This window comes from Mus caroli, unplaced genomic scaffold (genome assembly GCF_978045245.1).
Source record: "Mus caroli unplaced genomic scaffold, Mus_caroli_1 scaffold_19, whole genome shotgun sequence".
Taxonomy (NCBI): Eukaryota; Metazoa; Chordata; class Mammalia; order Rodentia; family Muridae; genus Mus; species Mus caroli.
This window is the reverse complement of record NW_028227274.1, coordinates 59,759,584-59,765,158: the sequence shown is the minus strand read 5'-3', so window position 1 is coordinate 59,765,158 and position 5,575 is coordinate 59,759,584. Positions and strand designations below refer to the sequence as shown.

Here is a 5,575-nt window from a genome sequence, read left to right as displayed (position 1 = left end):
AGGACAGTGGTGGTGGTGGGGTATAGAAATCAGAAGCTTAGGTATTTTAAAGGAGAACATGGGATAGTGCAGCCACCAAAGTCCTTGAAGCAGCTAAATACAGAATTACTAAGTGTGTGGCATCTTATTGGTGAAATCCCAGTGCTGGGAAGATGAAGGCTGGAGAGTCAGGGGTCATCCTCTGCTACCTAGTAAACTGGAAGCTAGCTTAGGCTACATGGCTGTATGAGATCTTTCTTCTTTTCTCCTTCTCCTTCTCCTCCTCCTCCTCCTCCTTCTCTTCCTCCTCCCCCCCTCCCCACTGAAACAATCTAAATAACTGCATAGCCACACAATGGAGTCTTATTCATTGGAGATGAAAAGAAATAAAAAGCCGACATGTGGGGCACAGACAAACCTTGAAAACCCTCTTAAATCAAAGAAGCCATTCACAAAATACTATGCACAACTGTCTATACAAACGCCCCAAACAAGCAAATTTTCAGACCTAGAGAACAGAGCACTGGTTGACTAGAGACTCCACTAAGTGTGGCTATGCAGTTATTATCTACTCGTCAGTTTGTGGGTATTCAGGTTGTTTCACACATTGGGTTATTATAATGGTGTTGCTATGAATATTCATGTATGAGTTTGTATTCTTATCTGTGCTTGCTATATATATTGGAGTGGAATTAATAGGATATATGGTGATTATTTTTGTTTTGTTTTGTTTGAGATAGGATTTCACATAGTCATATCCATGTAGGAAGATATGGATGTGGGGTGGGTGCCATGGCTGAAGGGTATGAAGTATGGCAGGTAATGTGCAAGTCTGTAAATACACTGACCTTGAGTTCTATACCTAAAGCAGGTAAGTGATATCGTGTGCTGACTACATCTCAGAAACCACTCAAATATATCCAGAGTTTTACAATGACGTGTTTTACAATAGCAAAAGACAATAGCCCAAGTGTTCACTAATTAGTAAGCTAAGGAAATCGTGGTGAAATAGACCACTGGAGACTAAAATGGGGACGTTTGTATGAGTGGGTATTGCATAGTCTCCATAACACATCACACGGGTTCCACATGTCACACGCTGAAACTCGGAGCACAGAGGGCCTGTGCATCTTCTGTGCTTGTTTGTGTGAGGACTAGATGTTGACAAAATCATTTCCACATTAAGACCAGCCTGTTGCCTGTCATTGAATAGCCATTGATAAGAACAATACTGAGAATTTTCAATAGTTGATAAACCATCAGCTTGGAGATACAACTTGGTAGTAGAGTGTTTGCCTAACACGCACATGGCCTAGGCTTAGTCCCTAGTAGTGAAGAAAAAGCATCATGGCACATAAAAATTAAAATTGGTGCCCATAAACAAAGTTTTATTGACAGGTAGCCATACTTATTCAGTATATGTTTTCAATGTCTCTCTCTCTCTCTCTCTCTCTCTCTCTCTCTCTCTCTCTCTCTCTCCCTCTCATTAAGTTATTTATTACATCCAGATCTCAGCTTCCCCTCCCTCCTCTCCTTCCAGTTCCTCCTTCTTCCCTCCCCTTCCTATCATCCACCCTTCCTCCCCTTCTCTGCAGAAAAGGGGAGACTTCCCACGGATATCAACCAGCCTTGGCATATCAAGTTGCAGTAAGATTAAGTGCATCTTCTATGCACATCTTCTTCTATTGAGGATAGACAAGACAAGCCAGTTATAAGGGATCCAAAGGCAATGGCTGCTTTCTTAATGATAGACTTGATGAGTTGCCATAGAGATCATGAACCTGCAAATCCTAAAATATTCACAACCTGGCCCATTAGTAGACAGGGTTTGCTGACTACTGGCCTAGTAACTATGATAGTAACTATGAAGCCTGAGATCCAGTGGGCTGATCTGGTAGGGGATTGGGTTCCTGGAGGCAAAGAATGAAGAGAGCTCGCTGACCCTATGCCCTTGGAATCAATTAAAAGAAGCCAGTACAAGATGAATGTGGTGGTAACACAGTCATCCCAAGATCTCAGAGCTGGAAGCAGGATGCTCAGCAGCCCAGGGCTATGTTTGATAGATGGTGCACTTAAAGACATCTTGGGGCACATAATACTCTGTCTCAAAACCCATCAACAACAAAAATGTCAACCCAGCTATATCTCTCTGAATGCTGCCATATTAGGACATGTTTGTATACATATTGATGTGTATGTCTTTGTTTCTTTTGAGAGAGGGTCTTATTTTGTAGCTCTGGCTGTTCTGGAACTCACTAGTTAGACCAGGATAGCCTTGAACTCACAGAGATCCTTCTGCCTCCAAGTGCTGGTAGTAAAGGCTCAGGCCATCAACTGAGGCATCTTTGGGGGAGGGGTGAGAAGGAGAAAATCTGAATAGAGGGCTGAGAAGGAGAAAATTAAGTGGTTGCAATTGTGTGTATGTGTGTGTTGCTGACATATTTTTTTTTAAAATTAACATTTATTTGTGTATATATGTGGAAACATTGCAGGACTCCGTTCTCTCCTTCTACCATGTGGGTCTTCAGGGTTTAACTTGGATCTTCTGGCTTTGTGGTAGGTTCCTTTGCTGGCTGAGCCATTTGAGGGTCTCATATATGGTTGCTGTTTTATAAGGAGAATCCTTATGCATAGTGTGTGCCATTAAAAATAAAGATGTACCAATGTTTGCCTGTCATCCCAGCACTGGGAGGTGGAGACAGAAGGCATACGAGCTCCAGACCATAGGCTACATGAGAACCTGTCTTAAAATACAAAACCAGGTAAGAAGGGGGGAAAAGCCCACCACCACAACTACAAAAACACATTCATTAAAACAAACAAGAATGGTTCTGGCTTCGGCAGCACATATAACAAAAATTGGAATGATATGAAGATTAGCATAGCTACTGCACAAGGAAGACAAATTGGTGAAGTGTTCCATATTTTAAAAGAAGGGGATGGAGGAGGAGGAGGAAGAGGGGAAGGGGAAGAAAAGGAAGAGGAGGAGGAGGGAGAAGAAGGAAAAGGAGATTGAGAAAGGGAAGGAGAAGAGGAATAAGGAGGAGGGGGAGGAGGAGGCATCCATACTTCCATTGTACTTTTAGAGGTCTTTGTTCAGCCAGATTGTAGGCTCTGCTGGGGCACAGTGTAGACCCTAGTACAGAGCATAGCCCACTGCAGCCTATCATAGTTATAGAGCAAATGGAAAGGAACAAAGAATATGTGTTAAGAGAAAGGTGGTGGTGGCCAAACCTTTAATCCTATTTGGGAGGCAGAGACAGAAGGATCTCTGAGTTCGAGGCCGGCCAAAGTTCTACAGAGCTAGTTCTAGGACGCCAAAGCTGTACAGAGAAACCCTGTCTTGAAAAGCAAAACAAAGCAAAACAAAACAAGTGGTGGTGGGGGAGATGTGCACACAGAGGAATGTACACTTAGTAAAGAGTGGGTCTGGCTGTGCTAGAACAACCCAAGAAAAAGTTGGGCACAGAATGGCAGAGCAGAGACATTACTCACCGTGCCTCCTCAGATCATGGCTGAAGCTGCTGCTGGGCTGCAGAGCCTGGGTTAAAGAGTCCCAGCTTCTTAGTGTCTCCCGCAGTTCTGGTTCTTCCCTCGTAAGGTATTGGCTTCTGTTTGTCCTTCACAGCTTCCTGAAGGACAGCAGAGGAATCTAGCTGGAGCATGACCAGTGCCAGCTTTAGCTGCTGCTGCTGCTGGCTCTGTCTTGGCTGTAAGCACATCTGTGGGGTCAGTACCCCCTGGGGAAGGGGAAGTCTCTTCCCACCAGTTGTCCAAATCCCCTACCCAAGGACCAAGCCTGGGGTGGCTGCAGCAGAACTATATGTCCAGGGACAGCCTGGTTCTAGAGACAGCCAGTGTCAAATTGAGGACATCTTTTGTTTTGCTTGTCGTTATCCTTACACACACACACACACACACACACACACACACATGGCCCTTTGTGACTGAAATATAGTTGGACACCTTTCTCAGTTCATGCACATAGAAGAAACCAAGCCAATCCTGGTCTCTGTGATTGGTTTAGAGCAAGGCATTTGTGTTCATGAATGGCAACCCCAGGACTTTTGCTGGTGCTTTCAAAAGAGGGGAGATTTTTGCCACTATGCGCAGTAATCAACCATAGGAATAAAGTTGTGATAGAAGCAAGAGACTCTGGGAGTGAGAGACTGGTTCCTGATAGTCCTGTTTAAACTGGTTCTGTTCCGCCTGAAGTTCTTACCTGGCCCTAGCTCTTCAGTGGAAGAAACACAAGACACAGTCTTAGCTTAGGCTGGTTTGTTTGCAAGACTCATGGCTTCTGCTCAGGCTTGGCCAAGCCTTGGCTTCACACCCCCTGTACCCCACACTTAGGCCCTCTGTTGGGCTGTTACCCATCTGAAAGCAGGCTGCTTATCTAGCCTGCTCATTTTCATCCCTGGGTGAGATGTCTGACATGCTGAGCATCCCAGTCCTCTGAATTCTAGCTCTTGCCTGCTCTCTCTCTCTCTCTCTCTCTCTCTCTCTCTCTCTCTCTCACACACACACACACACGCACACATGTACACATACATACATTCATGTGCACACACGCACACACATGCACACACATACATGCATACACACATACACATGCACACACATGTACACACATACATGCATACACACACATACACTCATTAACCTTTATGATTGAAATATAGTTGGGCACTGATTACAGCCTTCAACTTTTATTGAGCATTTCCTGTGTAACAGACTCTGTGCCAAGCACACTTGTGGATAATCTCCTTTGGTCTCAATAACCCCATCTGTAGGTTTTATGATTATTATTCTCATTTTCAAGCAATGGGAAGCAATAGCTTAGGAAGGCTGACATCAAATAGCCATGCCACATCGTGACAAAGCAGCTCATATGAGGGGAATGACCTCAGGAAGACTGACATCAAACAGCCATGCCACATCATGACAAGGCAGCTCATATGAGGGGAATGACCTCATAGGGTTACTCCACCCCCTCAAACTGTGCTTCTGGCCTGAATGGGCTCCAGGGGCTCAGGTGCCCATCGGAGGCCCTTGTCAATCATGGGGCCAGACCTGAATATCTCTGGGGAACCTCTTGGTTAAGTGAATACCTCAGAGGACACTAAGTCAGGAGTGCCCAGGACCCCACCCAGACAGAAGCCAATGTCTCCGCATCAAGTACTTTGGCCCAAAGAAAGACTTTGGTGTGGCCAGATGTCTTCTTGCAGGGATTGGAGTAATGTCCTGGTGAAGAACGGCTATAGCTCCAGGCACCTTCTCTGGTGACAGAGGAAGGGACAGAGACCACAGGAATGAGCAGCTCAAGTAGGAGGGGAAAACACGTTTTAAAACTTCATTTTGCAAGGCTATGGTGAAACACACCTTTAATCTTAGCACTTGGGGGGGTGGGGGCAGAGGCAGGCTAATCTTGGCATTTGAGACCAGCCTGGGCTACAAAGAGAATTCCAGGACAGCCTGGACTACACAGAGAAAGCCTGACTCAAAAACAAACAAACAAACAAACAAACAAAGAAGCAAACAAACCCCAAACCTTTGTTTCACTCTTCAAGAGTGGCTTCCGAATTCAAAGAGGAAA

General features: G+C 45.0%; 1 pseudogene; it reads left to right on the top strand.

Moving 5' to 3' along the window:
* Window positions 1–2,807: 2,807 nt before the first annotated feature.
* LOC115029945 (U6 spliceosomal RNA) lies at window positions 2,808–2,908 on the top strand (annotated as a pseudogene).
* The last annotated feature ends 2,667 nt before the right edge of the window (window positions 2,909–5,575 follow it).